Genomic DNA, 20494 nt, shown 5'->3' with positions numbered 1-20494 from the left:
GTTAGAGACACAGATACAAAAGTAGAGGAACAAATTTCAGCTCACACACTGTGCTCTGTACAATAACGGTGCCTGATGAAGTTAGTATGAACGCTACTGAGGTGATTATATTAGCCCAACAGCTCGTGGAGCTGCGATGGCCGAGTGGTTAAGGCGTTGGATTAGAAATCCAATGGGGTTTCCCCGCGCAGGTTCGAGTCCTGCTCGCAGCGATTATCACTGAAAGTGTTTGCTTCCGGCTGCCCCAGAGCCGGAACTCCTTCTGGTATTTTGGTGCCAAGTATGTGGATCACCATCATGTTTTCAGCTCCATGGCTCCGGGCCGAGTGCGGGAAGGTGAGCTTGAAGAGGACACCTGGGTGCCCTCGGGCTGGCATGGACAAGATAAGCCGAATGATTCAGTGCTGTTCCCTTTCTCTGGTTCCATGAGGGAAATCATAATGTGAGCAGATTGAAAAACAACAGCATCAGGAGCACAAGGACAAAACAAGGTCTCATTTCAGAGGAAGATTCTTATGGAATGACACACAGAACATGAGAAATAAATTTCATCAGAATACACTGAATGATCATTCCAAAATGCTGCTTGGATGATATGACATCGTGTTCATTCAAACACATTGCTGCAAGCTGGTCATTATTGGGCGTTAGGAACTCCTGGTTATAGCAGATTGGGAATGGAAGGAGCAGCTTCACATCTGCACATTGACAGGTCAAACTGTGTCTCAGATTGACAGCTCCCAGGACAGGTTTTCCTCTCCTCTCGCTCTGTGCTGTGGATTCTCGGGGATTAGTTGGAGTTTCCCAGCTCAGTAACTGTGAAAGCCTCTGAGGCCGGCGATGCTCACAGTGTCTGTTCCCCAGATTCAGGGGGCTGCAGCCAATCAGAGCTGTGCCTGGGTTAACCCAGAGCTGGTTGAAACGATGATATTGTTCACAAGCTGAATTCTATTTGATCAGATGTAGATACAGATTGTGTGCACTCAGTCACTAAACAACAAGATCCCGCCTTCATATAGAGTTGATGAGAGGGGATGGAGGGATAGAGTGAGTTAGAGCAGTGAGACACAGATCTGTTCTGTTAATATGTCCCTTTCTGTTGCAAACTTGTTCCCTGTTGTGTAAACGAGATTCTCCGTGAGGATTTTTTTTGTCTGTAAATTGTTGCATGTTGTGTTAAGATGTTCCCTCTTCTTATGTAAGGCTCTGGTTGCAGAAAAAAGCCATTTAGTACAGATCGAGGTTTTATACATAGAACATAGAACACTGCAGCACAAACAGGCCCTTCGGCCCAGAAGTTGCGCAAATCATACCTACATCTACCAAGCCATAGAACTATCTGTAACTTTCAATCCCATTCGATCCCGCATACTCATTCAGAAGTCTTTTAAAAGACCTCAGTGAGTTCGCCTCTGCCACCACCGACGGCAGCCGATTCCACTCACTCTCCACCCTCTGAGTGAAAAAATTTCCCCTAACATGTCCTCTGTACTTGCTTCCCAGCACCTTAAACCTGTGTCCGCTCGTAGCGACCATTTCAGCCCTGGGAAATAGCCCCCGAGAATCCACCCTATCTATTCCTCGCAGCATTTTATAAACCTCTATCAGGTCGCCTCTCAGCCTTCGTCTCTCCAGGGAGAAGAGACCTAGCTCCCTCAACCTATCTTCATAAGGCATGCCTCCCAATCCAGGCAACATCCTTGTAAATCTCCTCTGCACCCTCTCAATAGCTTCCACATCCTTCCTGTAGTGAGGCTACCAGAACTGCGCCCAGTACTCCAAGTGGGTTCTGTCAAGTTGCAGCATTATCTCCCAACTCCTAAACTCAATCCCTCGATTGATGAAGGCCAGTACACCATACGCCTACTTGACCACATCCTCCACCTGCCAGGCCGATTTAAGAGTCCTATGGACCCGGACCACAAGATCCTTCTGCTCTTCAACTCAGCTAAGACTCCTACCCTTGATATTGTACTCCTGCATCCCGTTGGTCCTGCCAGAATGGACCACTACATATTTATCCGCGTTGAAGTCCATCTGCCACTTCTCCGCCCAGTCTTGCATCCTATCTATGTCACGCTGCAACTTCTGACATCCCTCCAGACTATACACAACACCACCAGCCTTCGTATCGTCGGCGAACTTACTAACCCATCCCTCCACTTCCTCATCCAGGTCATTTATGAAAATGACAAACAGCAAGGGTCCGAGAACAGTTTTTGGGGGAAAAGGGAAGCCAAATAACAGTTTGTGTAGTCCAGGTAAAAGTCACAACTGCTTCATAGTTACCGTTTAGTTGTTTCATCATCACTGTGAACAGGAGTAGTAGAGAACGCTTTCGATCCATCGATCTCTGGGTTATTGGCCCAGCACGCTTCTGCTGCACCAGTCTGCTACGGCAAAGGACCTGCCTGCTCCCAATGAATGTAGTCAGGCAGATTTTCACTCCTGTAACGTTTAATCGGAACATCAGTGTGAGGAGGTATCACTGCATCACACCGAGATTACAATAGACAGAGAAAAACACACAATAGCAGCACGAGAGTTGGTTCGGCCGCATTTGGAGAACTGCGTACAGTTCTGGTCGCCTTACTACCGGAAGGACGTGGAGACTCTGGAGAGAGCGCAGAGGAGGTTTACCAGGATGTTGCCTGGTATGGAAGGACTGGGGTATGAGGAAAGATTGAAGAAATTGGGGTTCTTTTCCCTTGAAAGACGCCGACTGAGGGGGGATCTAATAGAGGTATATAAGATTATGAAGGGTATAGATAGAGTAAACAGAGGTAAGCTATTTCCTATAATAGAGACACGTAGGACCAGGGGCCATGGACTTAAGGTGAGGGGGGAGCGGTACAACACAGATATTAGAGGGCGGTATTTCGCACAGATGGCAGTGGGATCTGGATGGCCATAAATCATTAGATAGGGGTCATGGGTAGAGAGGGGGACTGGTGGTGTTGAGATGGCGGCGCGGGCTCGTTGGGCCGAAAGGCCTGTTTCCCGGGCTGATTTTGTTCTTTGTTTTGTTTTTTTTTGAGAGACTGCTTGGACACATGGAACGATTTAAGCCATTTGACTGTGTTCGGAATTCCCTGAGAAAATAATGGAAATCTGTGTTTGATGAACTTACAGCATTGGGTTTATTACAGATGATTTTTTTTTTAACTGCAAGATGATGAAAATACCTGGGTTTTCTCAACAAATAGTCGAGACATTTGTGGGGAGTCTCGAAATGTTTCCATCTTTGGAGATCATCCACTGTGAAGGGAAAGGCAAAAACGGATTACGTGACTGGCACAATCGCAGACATCATTGGAAAAGAACCAAGGCTCCGCTGGGGTTTGAACCCAGGATCTACCTGCTTACTAGGCAGGCGCTTTAACCAACTAAGCCACAGAGCCTGTCACTGCTGTGTATGGCCTCAGCGGAATGCTGGAAATATGTTCCAGATCTGGTGGCATTTGTGAAAAAGGAGATACTGCCAGAATTGGAAGGTACCTGTGAACTATCCGACTAAATATTGAACGGTTTAACGTGAGCTGGGTCCACTTACTGTTTTCAGACACACATTTGGTGTAAAAATAGAGATGTGATTCACACACACAGTTTTCTGCTCTGAAGGCAGCTGTGTTCCTTCTGTCGCACGAAGTGATTTAAAAAGGAAAATACTTTATTCATACGGGGTATGTGTGTCACTGGCCCGGGAAGCATTTATTGTCCAAATTAATTTTCTTTGAGTAATTGGCGATGAATTCATTCTGGAGACACTGCAGTCCATGTGATGTATGTACACATAGGCTGCAGTTAGGGAGGGAGTTCCGGGATTGTGAGCCAGCCATGGGAACGGTGAAATGTTTCCAAGTCAGGATGATGTGTGTCTCGGGGTGGAACTTACAGGTGGTCATTGTCCCTCTGCATCTGCTGCCCTTGTGCTGAGAGATTTCTTGGGTTTGGATGGTTCCTCGCGAAGGAGAAAAAAAAATCAGCATCAGAATTGGGATTTGAACCGAGGGCTCTCGAGAAGACTGTGACCGAAACAGAGCACCTCAGGCAGATCAGTGATCCTGACTACTTGACCCAAAGTGCAAAATCTGTGCACGAATCGAATTGAATTCCATTTTTGTAACATTTACATTTCAAACTCGATACGTTTTTTCCCCATTTTTGAACCCCAGCCAGAGGCCTGTATCTGAGTCCCATCCTTCCCCAAGCCGCCGGGGGGTGAGGAGCTTCTCATTGCTGCATTGCTCTGTTTGCTCAAATCAACAAAGACCCAATTTCCGCCCTACCTGTTTCTTACAGGAAGGTGTTGAGAGTGTCAGATCTGAGCAATGTGAAGTATCCAATTGGAGAGTTACATCCTGGCGACAGGAATATCTCTCCACAGCTGCTTTCGGAGCTGCTGAATATTTCCAGCATTTCCTCTTTCTGATTTTGTGTCTTCATTACAGGAGTTCATTTACTGACAACCCAAAACTTGTCTCTCGGGCCCAGCTCCAGACACAGCTTTTCTGTGATCTTCAAACGGACAAGTTCACTCTTCACTTTCCTACACACATGCTTTAAAATCGGCTGGTCTCACACTCAGCACCCTGCGGCATCGCCTTCAAACCTCACCCCACCCTTCAACCATCCACCAGGGCCTCAGAGGTGCAAGTACTTCTTAGGAATTGACAAAAGCAAGAAGATTACTGTGTTTGTGAGGGCATATAAAAGGTTAATCCATACTCACAAAGAGACTGTGAGAATCTCTCTCCCTCTCTATTTGATCAAAAGAAGATACAGATTGTCTGCAGTCAGTCATTATCCAACAATATTCCCCCTTCCTATACAGTTACTGAGTGGGGGTGGAGGGATAGACACCGATAGAGTGAGTGAGGGCGGTGATAATTTATCAGATAGTCTATCAGTTACAGAAATCCTTGTAAATTCCGGCTTTATCCAGAAAGATTCTCTTGGAGAAACAGAAGCTGCAGTCTCAGCTCTCACTGATATTGTAGTAGAGACATATTATTAATCCCACACTCAGGAACAGTGCTGCATTTGGACAGAAGAGATGGGGAGAGGCAACAGAAACTGAATGGTCCAGTTCAAAACAGTGTGCAGGCTCAGAGGGAGCTGAGGTTCAGAGAGATCTTTAAAGGAGAGAGGCGATTTTAAGAGAGTCGTCAGTAAGGCGGATTGGATGCTTGGCTTCAGAACTGGAGATACTGAGTATAAAAACTGGGAAGTTCTGCTCAATCTTTATAAAGCTCTGATTATCTGCGGCTGTTTTAGGATTGTACCCAGACCCCGTAATCACACTTTAGAAAGTGTGGGACAGTCCTGACGTGGGTGAAGATGAGATTTACTGCTTTGGATCGGTCGATGATGGATTTTAGCTCAAAGGTTTGACTGGATAATTCGGATTTTCACTCTTTACAGCTAACGGGATTGAGTGGTGATGTAAGAGACGTGTAAAATAAAATAACATATTGAACCAAGGTACACAGGGGGAAGTTGCTGCATTAGCTGCTGGCAGAAGGATTCACGGACAGGCATTGAAGATTGAAGACAGGATGTGTAGGAGGCAGAGGATCCCCACAGTGCGGAATGAGGCCGCACCGACCATTCTGCACCAACTCTCCGACAGAGAATCCCTCTCTGTAACCCCACCTAATTACCCTACTAATCCCCCTGACAATAAGGGGGAATTTAGCCTGGCCAATCCGCCTAATCTGCACTTCATTAAAGATGGGAGGAAACCGGAACACCCGAAGTAAACACACACACACGGGGGGACCGTGCAATCTCCACACAGACAGGCAGCCAAGAATGTTGGAAATGATCTTCCGTTTTCTGCCGGTTACAAACACTGGGGATTCCCCTTCAGTTTGTGGCATCTGGGAATCAGGGAAACATCCAAAAATAGAACTGACAATTAATATAACCACGGCAGATATTCACACGGTACTGACATTCGGTAGGCAGTAGTGTGTATCGACCGCGTGGCCTAATGGATAAGGCGTCTGACTTCGGTTAATATGACAGTGATGGTATCAGAAGATTGCAGGTTCGAGTCCTGTCGCGGTCGTTTTATGCAGAAATCTGGTCGTAGTTCCAAAACAAAACGGGATGTCCTTCTACAGCTGAAAGCTCTGCATTTTCTTGCTAACATTGCAGGGATCTTTCTCAGAATGTATTTCCTTGTTGTTTTGTTCATTCAATTTTCTAATCTCATTATTTTAATCTCGTCCCAAGAAATCAATCTTTTCTTTGCGATCTTAATAAATTGTTGATGCTCCCGAATGGAGCAACAGGCTTTGATGCAATCTGTTCAATAGAATTCTGTGGAGGGAATTCTAATCTCCTCAGGAAGGGGTTTAATAATGAGCTGAATGAACTGTTTCTGTTTTCAGGAATGAAAGGTGATGTCACTGGGCTGGTAATCCGGAGACCCGCACTAGTATTTGGGAAGAAGGAGTAAATCCCACTGCGGCAGCTGGTAGAATTTCAATTCATTGATGAAGTCAATCTGGAATTGAAAGCTAGTCTCAGTAATGGTGGCCTTGGAACTACTGTCAATTGGAGTAAAATATGATCTGGTTCATCGGTGCACATTAGATGAAGACGTTTGCCCTCCTTACCTGGTCTGGCTGACATCTGACTCCAGACCCAGAGCAATGAGGGTGACTCTTAACTGCCCTCTGAAATGGCCGAACAAGGCACTTTCATTTGAAGGGCAATTAGAGGAGGGCAACAAATGCTGGTCCTGCAGGCGACCCCCACAGCCCATAAAGAAGGACTATTAAGGAGAAAGAGAATGCTCTGCCGGTAACAAATGCTGACATTTGATGGCAGGTTTTGTCATTTGACAGTCTGGCCGAATGGCTGAGGCGTCTGATCGTTCTAATAATAACTGAAATAGTATCAGAAGATTACAGGCTCGAGTCCTATCGTTTTTCTGTAGAAATCTGGTCGAAGTTCCAGAAAAACGAGATGGTCGAGTGACGGATTGAGAATCTGGATCCTTTTCTCCAAAAACAACAAGGCTGGGGGTGGCCTGATGTTGGGCTTTAAATTAATGAAAGATTTTGTGAAAAATCATTTCGATAAAATGGACCAGAGAAGAGCAGATAGGAATGTATCTCACTCTCTCACATACATGCCATTGATAGTTGATGGTTTTAGCACAATGATGTAGATGTGACCAGTGTATCAGCGAATCCTCAGAGTGTGAGAGACATCCCATCAGTAATGTTTCCCCAACATCCTCCAGATTGAAGGGAGGCAGCATTCATGCTGATGACTGGGAGGAGTTTGTTACAAATCGTTGAAGATGGCCAAAACCTGTCCCCCAATCGGCAGCAGGCTTTTATGAGGCAGAATGGAGGCAGAGAAGACAGTAACAGAGGAGAAAGCTCTGTGGGCTAAGAATGGGCCTGTTCACTCACATGAAGACCCATAGTCATAGAACTATGTTCTATAGCAGAAACTCATGGCCCTGAATGGATGTCATCCTCGAATCGAGGGACCGACAACGATAACAAAATACAAAGAACAAAGAACAACACAGCACAGGAAACAGGCCCTTCAGCCCTGCAAGCCCGCACCGCCCATTTTTACACTCAGTGAGTGCCTCATTCCAATCCTTCTTCTACCCACGACCTTTGTCTACATCTCGTGGACTCCACCATAAAGGGGTGCAAATTTTGGGAATGAAATGTGCGCTAGATTAAGGGAGATCCAATTTAGGGACGATTTATTAACACCAATCAGCCGAAAAGCACGTTTTTGGGGTGTGGGAGGAACCCGGAGCACCCGGAGAAAACCCACGCAAGCACGGGGATAATGTGCAAACTCTCACAGACATTGACCCAAGCCGCCCTGATAACTGTCCCTGGCCGACAAACTGGTATGTCGTGGACGGCGCGGTTGCACAGTGGTTAGCACTGCTGCTTCACATCTCCAGGCACATTGGATCGGTTCCCAGCTGAGGCCAATGTCTGGGTGGAGTTTTCACATTCTCCTCGTATCTGCGTGGGTTTCCTCCCATGGTCCAAAGATGTGCGGGTTAGGCGTGCACTCAGTCACTAAACAACATCCTGCCTTCATGTCGAGTGGATCAGAGAGCGTAGAGGGATAGACAGAGACAGAGTGAGTCAGGACAGTGAGATACAGACGGCCAGATAATGTCTCAGTGATAAAAATCCTTATAAATTCCGGCTTTATCCAGAACTTTTCTCCTGGAGAAACAGAAGCTGCAGCCTTAGCTCTCACTGATATTGTAGCAGAGACACAGCTGTCCTGCTTTGAACTATTGCTCAAAGATGTTCACTGTTGTTGCCTGTAAATTGTTGCATGTTGTGTTAAGATGTCCCCTCTTCTTGTGTAAGGCTCTGGTTGCAGAAAAAGCCATTTACTCCAGATCGAGGTTTTTCGGGGAAAAGGGAAGCCAAATAACAGTTTGTGTTCTCCAGGTAAAAGTCACAACTGCTTCATAGTTACCGTGAAATTGTTTCATCATCACTATGAGCAGGAATAGCAGAAGGTGGTTTCGATCCATCGACCTCTGGGTTATGGGCCCAGCACGCTTCCGCTGCGCCACTCTGCTACGGCAAGAATGTCACTCTGCTGCCCATCAATGTAGTCAGACAGATGGTCACTCCTCTATCGTTTAATAGGAACACCAGTGTGAGGAGGCATCACTGCATCACACCGAGAATACAATAGACAGAGAAAAACACACAATAGCAGCATGAGAGACTGCTTGGACACATGGAACGACAGACAAAGTGTTGCGAAACCGGCAAGATACGGAATTAGAGAGTCGATCACTATTTTAAAAGGAATTTTCTGTTGCAAATGCATGTTTGAAAATATATTTCCTGCTGTGTAACTGTGCTCTCCGTTGTTCAGAAATGTTTTCTGTTGTTGTCTAAAACGCCTTCCCGGCTGTGTAAATATGATCCATCTTGTGTCAATATTTTTAAAATACTCTCTTAATATATGTCCTGTTCTGTAAACGTGTTCCCTGTTACATAAGAACATAAGAAATAGGAGCAGGAGTAGGCCATCTCGCCCTTCGAGCCTGCCCCGCCATTCAATAAGATCATGGCTGATTTGAAGTGGACCAGTTCCACTTTCCCGCTTTCTCCCCATATCCCTTAATTCCCTTGTCTATCAAAAACCTATCTACCCGTGACTTAAATATATTTAGCGAGGTAGCCTCGGCCACTTCAATGGGCAGTGAATTCCATAGATTCACTACCCTTTGAGTGAAGAAGTTCCTCCTCAGATCTGATCTAAACTGCCCCCCACCCCTTATCTTGAGGCTGTGACCTCTAGTCTTGCTATCCTTTCTGAGCGGGAAGAATCTCTCTATCTCTATCCTATCTGTCACCTTCATTCTCTTATATGTCTCTATAAGATCCCCCCGTCATCCTTCTAAACTCCAACGAGTACAGACCCAGTCTATCCAGTCTCTCTTCATAGGCTAACCTCCTCATCTCAGGTCTCAGCCTAGTGAACCTCCTCTGCACCGCTCTGTTGTGTCAAAATATTCTCCGTGAAGATGTTTTCCGTTTTACTAATGTTAATTATCTGATCTCATGATGTTCCATGTTGGGTTAAAATGTTGTCTGTTGTGTTAAGACCTTCTCTGTTCTTGTATAAAACTCTGGTTAAACTGGAAGTGGATCACGATCGCCCAATTTCGACTGCCTTTTACCCTCTGTTCGGGAATGTGATTGGGTGATTCATATTGTATCCAACACATGCATGTGAGTGAGATTTGTTCTGTGTCTCTCCGTCTCCGGTTGGAGTTGCGAGTTTTTATTTGTTTTATTCATTTCGAGAGGTGGGTACCACTGACTAGGCCAACGTTCATTGCCAATCCCTAACCGGCCTTAAGTAGGTGGTGGTTTGCTGCTTTCTGAAACTGCTGCTGTCCCTGAGGTGAGGGAACAACCACGGTGCTGTCAGCCTAACAGTGGAGAAACAGAAGCTGCAGTCTCAACTCTCACTGATTTTGTAGCCGAGACAAATTAATAATCCCACACTCAGGAACAGTGCTGCATTTTGACAGAAGAGATGGGGAAAGGCAATAGAAACTGAATGGTCCAGTTCTGAGCAGTGTGCAGGCTCAGGGGGACCTGAGGGTCAGAGAGATCTTTGAAGGATAGAGACGATTTTAAGAGAGTCGTCAGGAAGGCGGATTGGATGTTTGGCTTCATAACTGGAGATACTGAGTATAAAAACTGGGAAGTTCTGCTCAATCTTTATGAAGCTCTGATTAACTGTAGCTGTTTTAGGATTGCCCCCAGACCCGGTAACCAGACTTTACAAAGTGTGTGAGAGTCCTTATGAAGGGGGAAAGGAGATTTACTGTTTTGGATCCAGCGGTGAGGGATTTTAGCTCCAAGGTATGGCTGGATAACTCGGAGTTTCTCTCTGTGCAGCAAAAGGGATTGAGTGGCGCTGGAAGAGAGGTGTAAAAGAGGAGAACATATTGAACTAAGGTTCACAGGGGGAAGTTCCTGCATTAGCTGCTAGCAGAAGGATTTGGGGACAGGCATTGAAGATTGAAGACAGGAAGTGCAAGAGGCATAGCATCCCGACAGTGCGGAAGGAGGCCATTCGGCCCAGATATTCTGCACCGACTCTCCGACAGTGAATCCCTCCCTGTCACTCTACGTAATTACTCTGCTAATCCGCCTAACAGTAAGGGTCAATTTAGCCTGGCCAATCCACCAAATTTGCTCGTCGTTGGAGATGGGAGGAAACCGGAGCATCCGAAGGAAACCCACGCAGACACGGGGAGAGCGTGCAATCTCCACACAGACAGGCACCAAAAGAATGTTAGAAGTGGACGTTAGGTTTCTGCTGTTGACAAACTCTGGGGATTCCACTTAATTTTTTTGGCATCTGGGAATCAGAGAAGTAACTAAAAACAAAACTGAAAATAAATATGATCACGGCAGTTATTCACATGGCGCTAACATTTGGGGATGACTGGCATCTGTTGACCGCGTGACCTAATGGATAAGGCGCCTGAATTCGGTAATCCTGGGGATGATGGTATCAGATGTTTGCAGGTTCGAGTCCTGTTGCGGTTGTTTTATGCAGAAATCTGGTAAAACTTCCGGCAAACTGAGATTTCCTTCTTCAGCTGAAAGCTCTGCATTTTCTTGCAAACATTGCGGGGCGCTTTCTCAGAATGTATTTCCTTGTTGTTTTGTCCATTACATTTTCTCACCTCATTATTTTAGCCTCCTCCGAGGAAATCTATCTTTTTTGCGTGATCTTAATAAATTATTGATGCCCCCGAATGGAGCAACAGGCTTTGTAGCAAATAGTTTAATAAAATTCTGTGGAGGAAGAGGTTTAATAACGAGCTGAGTGAAGTGTTTCTGATTACAGGGATGAAAGGTGATGTCACTGGGCTGGTAATCCAGAGGCCCGCGCTAATCTTTGGGGACACCGGAATTAAAGGAAAACATGGAAAAATTAAAATCTGACTGGGATTCCCAGTCCTGTCAGACTGTATGGTTGCTTTCCGAGTTCTGCAGAGATATTTTCTCTGCAATGAGTTCCCGGGAGGTAAACACTGCTTCGTCTTTCACTCGTTGTCTCCACCTTCATTGCAAAGAATTATCTTTAGAAAAAAAAAATTGCAGGGCTCGTCCGGGATTGTGAACCCGGCACCTCTCGCATTCTAATACTGTGCCCAAAGTGAGAATCATACCCCTAGACCAACGAGCCACCCACGGCAATCTATCCCCTGAACTTTTCAAAGTGTCCCAAAGTTAGACAATTTTTTTTGACCACTGAGAGATTTATTGAACAATGTTCCATTTCACTCTCTGTTTTGATGAAGTCATGATGTAGAGATGCCGGCGTTGGTTTGGGGTAAACAGAGTAAGAATTCTCACAACACCAGGTTAATGTCCAATCGGTTTATTTGATCGTAAACCCACAAGCTTTCGGGGTTTGCCCATTCATAAGAACATAAGAAATCGGAGCAGGAGTAGGCCACCTAGCCCCTTGAGCCTGCCCCGCCATTCAATAAGATCATGGCTGACCTGTCGTGTCTCAGTTCCACATTCCCGCCCTCTCCACATAACCCTTAATCCCCTTGCCTATCAAAAACCTATCCACCCGCGTCTTAAATATATTTAGCGAGGCAGCCTCCACCACTTCAACGGGCAGAGAATTCCAGAGATTCACCACCCTTTGAGTGAAGAAGTTCCTCTTCAACTCCGTTCTAAACCGCCCCACTTTATCTTGAGTCTGTGGCCTTTAGTCTTACTGTCCTTTCTGAGCGGGAAGAGCCTCTCCGCCTCTATCCTATCCATCCCATTCATCATCTTATACGTCTCAATGAGATCTCCCCTCATTCTTCTAAACTCTAACGGGTACAAGCCTAGTTTATTCAGCCTCTCCTCATAGTTCAACCCCCTCAACTGCGGCATCAGCCTAGTAAACCTCCTCTGCACTCCCTCCAAGGCCAAAATATCCTTGCGTCATCACCCGACAAAGGGGCAAACCCCGGAAGCATGTGAGTTTACGATCAAATAAATTGATTGGACTCTTACCTGGTGTTGTGAGACTTCTTACCCAGTCAAAGAAGGCAGAGGATCACAGTGGAAGGATTTGTTTCTGAATAGAGGGCTGTGGCAAGTGGTGTTCCTCAGGGTTCAGTGCTGGGACCTTTGCTGTTTGTAACATATAAATTATTTGGTGGAAAATGTAACTGATTTGATTAGTAAGTTTGCAGACAACACAAACGATGGTGGATTTGTGGGTAGTGATGAGGGCCATCAGAGGATACAGCAGAATATAAATCAGTTGGAGACTTGGGCAGAGAGATGGCCGATGGTATTTAATCCGGACAAATGTGGGTTCATTCATTTTGGAAGGTCTAATACAGATAGGAAATATATAGTAAATGGCAGAACCCATAAGAGTATTGATAGCCAAAGGGATCTGAGTGGACAGGTCCACAGGTCTTTGAAATTGGCAATGCTGGTGGAGAAGGTAGTCAAGGAGGCATATAGCATTCTTGCATTCGTCGGCTGAGACATTGAGTTTAAAAATTGGCAAGTCATGTTGCTGCTTTATAGAACTTTACTGAGGCTGCACTTGGAATTTAGTGTTCAGTTCCGACCGCCAAACTACCAGAAGAATGTGGAGGCTTTGGAGAGGGTGCAGAAAAGATTTACTGGGATGTTGCCTGCTAAGGATGGCATTAGCTATGAGGAGAGGTTCGAGAAACTTGTTTTGTCCTCACTGGAACGAAGGAGGTTGAGGGGCGACTTGCGAGAAGTCCACAAGATTACGAGAGGCGTGGACAGAGTGGATAGTCAGAAGCTTTTTTTTTCCCCCTGGGTGAAAGAATCAGTCTCTCGGAGGCAAAGGTTTAAGGTGTGAGGGACAAGGTTTAAAGGAGATGTATGAGGGAAGGAGTGGTGGGTGCCTGGAACTCTTTGCCACGGATGTAGTGGAAATGGATACGGTAGTGACTTCTTAGCGGTGTATTGACAAATTCATGAATAAGATGGAAATAGAGGGATCTGGTCGCGGAATGGAAGGAGGGTTTAGATAAGTCGGGTAGCATGATCGATGCAGGCTTGGAAGGCCGAAGGGCCTGTTTCTGTGCTGTAATTTTCTTTGATCTTTGCTCACCCAGAGAAAATCTACGCAAACACGGGGAAACATGGAGACCCCACACAGACACTGAGTCAAACCGGGAATCAAACCCGGGTCCCTGGTGCTGTGAGGCAGCAGCAGCTTCCTATCCACCCTGTCCGTTTCTTATACACCTCAATCAGGTCTCCTCTCAGCCTTCACTGCTCTAAATAAAATAATCTGATCCAATCCAATCTCTCTTCGTAGCTCAAATTCTCCATCCCAGTCTACGATCTGGTCCCTGGGAAATGGACACTGCACCCTCCCCAGTGCAATCAAATCCTTACTGTAGTGATTTGACCAGAACTGCACACTGTCCTCCAGCGGTGGCCTCACCAAAATGTTGTCCAGCTCGAAGTGAACCTTCCTGCTCTTACAATCATGCATTAATATTCCATTCCTCACGCTGCATGAATCTTCACAACTCACAGACTCAACGGGATTTCCAATATTGGAAAACATTGGAGGTTTCCTTTGTATTTTCAGGGATTTGGAATCAGTGGATCATCCAAAAATAGAACTGAAAAATATGAAAACACAGCATTTATTGACATTGTGCTAATGTCAGGGTAATATTCAAGGTGTTGACTCCGTGGCGTCGCCACGTCAAAGGTGAGCCAAAATGCTGTTGAATTGAACGAACGTTGATCTCGGGTCACGAAAAGTGACGGTACAAATGTAAAGATTTCCATTTTCGAAAGTTTCAATTCTTGACAGTCTTTTATTTTTGCCGTTTTCAAAATGAGAGAACAACACAAGTACAATTTGGCATAATAAAATTGCGATGAACTCCCCGTCGGGGAATTGAACCCCGGTGAATTCAAAACTCAATCAGGGAATTGTCTCCCTCTTCACTTTCTCGGGATTTAAATAGAATGGAAGAGCAACAGCGAACCAAAATTAACGAGAAAGTAGAAACACAACATTATCCTACAGGAGAAATGTGTTCTTTGTTCAAGAGGTGATTAGAAAGGGCATTTTTGTATGACGAGGCGGCCCAGTGGTGAAGGCGATAGATTGCAACTTCATTGCGTTCGACACATTTGGGTTTGCATCCCATCCTCGTCGGAAATACGTCTTCACTGCCCCTTTATTGGGGGTAAACTCAGTGTGTGGGGATGCGGCCTGGGTCGGATTGCTGTTGGTGTAGTCTCGATGGGCCGAATGCCCTTCTTCTGCACTGTGGGGATTGTTTGATTTTCGGAGCGGCAGTTTCACTTCTCTGAAAGTATTGATACACCAGTTCCTTATCTAAAAAGCCGACTCCAATGAGTTCCTGACCACAATCTTTGAATATCTCACCAGATAACGATGAAAAGTCCAACATGTCATTCTTTGCGCCGCAGCTGCAGCATTTATTTCCCATTCCCATAGAACATTACAGCACAGAAACAGGCCTTTTGGCCTTCCCTGGCTATGCCGAACCATTTTTCTACCTAGTCCCACTTACCTGCACTTGAACCATACCCTTCCGCACCCCTCTCATCCATGTACCTGTCCAAGCTTTTCTTCAATGTTAAAAATGAGCCCGCATTTACCACTTCATCCGGCAGCTCATTCCACACTCCCACCACTCTCTGTGTGAAGAAGCCCTCCCCCCCCCAATATTCCCTTTAACCTTTCCCCTTCACCCTTAACCCATGTCCTCTACTTTTTTTTCCTCCCCTCGCCTCTGTTGAAAAAGTCTATTTGCATTCACTCTATCTATACCCATTATAATTTTGTACGCCTCTATCAAATCTCCCCCCATTCTTCTAAGATCCAGGGAATAAAGTCCGAACCTATTCAACCTTTCTCTGTAACTCAGTTTCTCAAATCCCGGCAACATCCTTGTAAACCTTCTCCGCACTCTTTCAACCTTATTAATATCCTTCCTGTAATTAGGTGACCAAAACTGCACACGCTACACTAAGTTCGGCCTCAGCGATGCCTTATACAACCTCTCCATAACATTCCAACTCTTATACTCAATACTTTGATTTATAAAGGCCAATGTTCAAAAGCACTCTTTACGACCCTATCTACCTGTGACGCCACTTTTAGGGAATTCTGTATCTGTATTCCCAGATCCTTCTGTTCTCCTGCACTCTTCAGTGTCCTACCATTAACCATGTATGTTCTAGCTTGGTTTGTCCTTCCAAAGTGCAACACCTCACACTTGTCTGCATTAAACTCCATCTGCCATTTTTCTGCCCATTTTTCTAGCTGACTCAAATCCCTCTGTAAGCTTTGAAAACCTTCCTCACTGTCCACTACTCCTCCAATCTTTATATCGTCAGCAAATTTACTGAACCAATTTACCACATTATCATCCAGATCATTGATGAGCTTTTGGGTTTTGCCCCTTCGTCAGGGGAATGGAGAGTTCTGGCCTCAGACAGAGCATATAACAGCATAGACAGTTTACAGATTACTGATTAGAATGCGAATCTTTACACCTAACCTGCAATTCAAGTCTTAAAGATGACGAAAATGTGAGTGGAAAGAGCATTATGCATAGGTTAAAGAGATGTGTATTGTCTCCAGACAGTACAGTAATTGAGGGTTTGCAAACCCAGACAAGTCACGGGGGGTTACAGATACGGCGACATGAACCCAAGATCCCGGTTGAGACCCTTCCACATGTGCGCGGAACTTGGCTATCAGTCTCTGTTCAGCGACTCTGCGCTGTCGTGTGTCGTGAAGGCCGCCTTGGAGAACGCTTACCCGAAGGTCAGAGGTCGAATGCCCGTGCTATAAAGCAGCAGCAGCTTCCGATCCACCCTGTCCATTCCTTATATGCCTCAATCAGGTCTCCTCTCAGCCTTCACTGCTCTAAATAGAACAGTCTGATCCAATCCAGTCTCTCTTCACAGCTCAAATTCTCCATCCCAGACAACGATCTGGTTACTGGTAAATGGACCATGTTCTGCAGTACTATATTCTCTGCAATGATTTCTCGGGAACTTGAATCTGCTCCTGATTTTAATCATTTTCGGAATCTACTTTGGAAAAAAAATAAAAATAATTCCGGGGCTCGTCCGGGACCTCTCGCATTTATAATACCGTAACCCTAAGCGAGAATCATACCCCTAGACCAACGAGCCAACCGCCAAAGCCTGGCAAATGGACATATTTTTTCAATATCTCCCACAGATTATTAACCATTTCTTTCGTAACAGCATTGTAAAATCAGGAACGTTCCCGAACAATGTTCCATTTCACTGTCTGTTCTGGTGAAGATCAGAAGCAGTGATATCAGTTTTCACCACTCGCCAAGTCGACCTGTGGATGTAACTCGCCAGTCGCCCCGGTAATCTCATTCTGACAGCCGGATTTGATTTGATTTGATTTATTTTTGTCACATGAAATAGTATACAGTGAAAGGTATGGTTTCTTGCAGACAAAGCATACCGCACATAGAGAAGGAAGGGAAAAAGTGCTGGATGTAATACCACCTCATCTTTCCACAAATAAGGGGACCAAAACTGGACACAATATTCCAGTTGTGGCTTCATCCACACAATTGAAACAATATTTCTCTACTTTCTTACTCCAGTTCTTTTGCAATATATGCTTACATTCAAATTCCCTTTTAAATTATACATTTTACCCGCATACTGACTTTCTGTGATTCTGGACAGAGACAGCCAGATCCCTCTGCCCAGACAGATTTTGAAACTACTTTCCAGAAGGATAATAATTTGCCTTTCGCATTTATCCACATTGAACTCCATCTGCCAAAAGCTATCCAATTCTCCGAGTATATCTAGATCCATCTGTAATATTTTTACATCCTCTTCACCGCCTGCTTTCCCACAAATTGTGCATTATTCACAAATGTTGTCGTGTTACACTCTGTCCCTGCTTGCAGATCATTGATATAGATTGGAAAGAGTGGAGATCCGAGGCCTGGCCCCTGTGGCACCCCGCTTGTTACAGTTCGCCAGCCTAAGAAGGATCCATTTTTCCCCATTTATCCCGACCCTCTGCTCCCTGTCAGTCAGCCAATCCTCAATCCAATCCAGTTCTCTCCGCTGACTCCCAGACAACAGAACATTTCATGGGAAAACTCTAGCTGCTGTTACCAACAAAAAAAAAACAACGGTCCAATTCCTACATTCCTGACTCAGTAACACCTCCAGAAACAGCCCCAAAGAGAATGAACTGAAATGATTCAGTTTAATGGGGAAAATCAGGTCTGTGTAGCAGCGACACGGCATGTGCTTGTGGTGCGACGATAGCGGGACTTACTCCCATATTATGAAAGTTTCCTGTTCAAATCACGTCAAGCGTCTGGAGCCTTTGTGCAGTTGGTTCCTGGATTTTATTTCTGGATAATATTCCCGAAATGATCAATTTCAAAACCATGATTTAAATGATATTTTAGGAATACTTCCGGTTTACAGGCTCAGTTTATATTTCTTTCCACAGTTTTATATCGGAGCAATGTGTCAGGGATGTGATGTGTCCATTGCTTATAAAATCAAAGCAAACTCCACAGTCCCAGATAAATCTCGGTGTCATCAAAGAGGAGAACTGACTGGCGGTGATTTAACGGATGATTCACACCTCAGGCCAGGAGCAAGGCTGAGAACGCGGCCTTCATAAATAACCTCGATATTACATAGAAACATAGAAAACAGGAGCGGGAGGAGGCCATTTGGCCCTTCGAACCTTCTCTGGTATTCATCAGGATCATGGCTGATCGTCCAATCAGCAGTCTAATCCTGCTTTCTCCCCATATCCTTCGACCCCATTCGTCACAAGTGCTAAATCTAACAGCTTCTTGAATACATTCAATGTTTTGGCATCAGCTACTTCCTGTGCGAATGAACTCCTCAGGCTCTTTGGGTGAAGAAAAGTCTCCTCATCTCCGTCCTAAGACGGGAATGAAACCCGTGCTGAATAAGATGCTCGACCAACTGAGAGAAACCTGTCGCCCAAGGTGACACAAATCAACAAGAGCGTGCAAATTTACTGCCAACGAAACCAGGATAACCCCTGGGGCAGCAGCCAAGTGCCCCACTTGGATGTGAATGCGAATATCATAGCAAAGGGTGGCTTTGATACATCATCTTCGGGGTTATGGGCCCAGCACGCTCCTGCTGCGCCACTCTGCTCTGCACACACTTGCTTTCTGCCTTTTATCAAGAACACAAGGGTAGGGAAACTCGGCCGTTGTCAGAACTGTCTCTGAGTTTGGAATTCTGTCTGTATTTGTCCAGCTCTGGGGTTGTAGGATGGGACTCAGGTCCAGCACTCTGGCTGCGGTTGAAAAATGGATAGAGACACGTTTTAAATATAATGAGGATGAAGATGGAATTCAAATCGATTTGCGCAGGGCGGGTGTTCGTTGAGTGAGTGGATCAGAATGGCCGGAAACTTTAAGACGCTGTTTTCAGGCATCACATTTCTCTGAAATCCTAATCCTGACGGTGATTTTTCCGTATCGAGGCACCATCCAAACCCGCGAAATCTTTCAGCTGGAAGCACAAGGGCAGCAGATGCAGAGAAACAAGGACCAACTGCAAGTTCCACTCCGAGAGACACACACCATCCTGACTTGGAAATATATCGCCGTTTCTGTGGCTGTCTCACAATCCTGGAACACCCTCCCTAACAGCACAGTGTGTGTACATACACCATATGGACTGCAGTGGCTCAAGAAAGAACTTACCACCAAATTAATACTAGATAAGGAATGCTGGCCCAGTCCGCGACAGCAACATCCCGTGAAAATAACATTTTGAAAAATCATCTGTGTCGGAGTCGGAGCACATCTGAGTTCAGATTAGAAAACTATGTATGTCAATTAAATCCTGAAGGCGAATACTTTATACCAGATGTCTGTCTGACATCATCTGTGGAGAGAGACCAGCTGAGATTGTCCAGCATGTTCCGACTTCAAGACCCCACCTTTCCTCCAAAATTAAAAAGAACATGCGGTTTGATATGAACGGCAAACGCACTTTTCTGTCTCCACCTGATTTGTGTTTTTTCTTCATGCATCCATCTCATTCTCTTTCCTGCTAATCCAAAAGTCTTAATGAGTTAGTTAAAGCCGCTGTTTGCTGCATTAAATGGTTCTCCGTATTGGGGAAAATAACTGATCTCATCAGAACTGAGTTATCGCTCTGGAAGTGTAAGTGGCAAGTGTACAATGCGTTTCGTCGTTTCATGGGGCAGCTCCTCGTTAGTATAGTGGTTAGTATCCCCGCCTGTCACGCGGGAGACCGGGGTTTAATTCCCCGACGGGGAGTTTATTATAACTTTATTATGTCAAATTGTACTTGTGTCGTTCTGCAACTTTGAAAACGGCAAAAATAAAAGACTGTCAAGAATTGAAACTTTCGAAAATGGAAATCTTTACATTTGTACCGACACTTTTCGTGACCTGAGATCAGCGTTCGTTCAATTCAACAGCATTTTGGCTCACCTTTGACGTGGCGACGCCACGTAGTCAACACGTCGAATATTACCCTGATATTAGCACAATGTCAATAAATGCTGTGATTTCATATTTTTCAGTTCTATTTTTGGATGATCCACTGATTCCCAGATCCCTGAAAATACAAAGGAAACCTCCGATGTTGTTTTCAATATTGGAAATCCCTTTGAGCCTGTGAGTTGTGAAGATTCATGCAGCGTGAGGAATGGAATATTAATGCATGATTGCAAGAGCAGGAAGGTTCATTTCGAGCTGGACAATATTTTGGTGAGGCCACCGCTGGAGGACAGTGTGCAGTTCTGGTCAAATCACTACTGTAACGATTTGATTGCACTGGAGAGGGTGCAGTGTCCATTTCCCAGGGACCAGATCGTAGACTGGGATGGGGAATTTGAG

At 45.3% G+C, this 20494-nt stretch overlaps 4 non-coding genes across 4 annotated transcripts; 3 read left to right on the top strand and 1 right to left on the bottom strand.

Annotated features, from left to right (window-relative positions):
• The first annotated feature begins 130 nt into the window (after positions 1–130).
• Positions 131–212, top strand: trnas-aga (transfer RNA serine (anticodon AGA)). Its single transcript has one exon. It is a non-coding gene; the product is annotated as a tRNA-Ser (tRNA).
• Positions 213–3326: 3114 nt separating this feature from the next.
• On the bottom strand, positions 3327–3401 carry trnat-agu (transfer RNA threonine (anticodon AGU)). Its single transcript has one exon. It is a non-coding gene; the product is annotated as a tRNA-Thr (tRNA).
• A 2580-nt stretch (positions 3402–5981) lies between these two features.
• trnar-ucg (transfer RNA arginine (anticodon UCG)) lies at positions 5982–6073 on the top strand. The gene is given in 2 exon segments: positions 5982–6018; positions 6038–6073. It is a non-coding gene; the product is annotated as a tRNA-Arg (tRNA).
• Positions 6074–19837: 13764 nt separating this feature from the next.
• Positions 19838–19909, top strand: trnad-guc (transfer RNA aspartic acid (anticodon GUC)). Its single transcript has one exon. It is a non-coding gene; the product is annotated as a tRNA-Asp (tRNA).
• Positions 19910–20494: the final 585 nt, after the last annotated feature.

Source organism: Carcharhinus amblyrhynchos, unplaced genomic scaffold (genome assembly GCF_965287045.1).
Source record: "Carcharhinus amblyrhynchos unplaced genomic scaffold, sCarAmb.v2.hapA scaffold_42, whole genome shotgun sequence".
In the NCBI taxonomy this organism is placed as follows: domain Eukaryota; kingdom Metazoa; phylum Chordata; class Chondrichthyes; order Carcharhiniformes; family Carcharhinidae; genus Carcharhinus; species Carcharhinus amblyrhynchos.
This window is presented reverse-complemented; position numbering and strand designations above follow the sequence as displayed.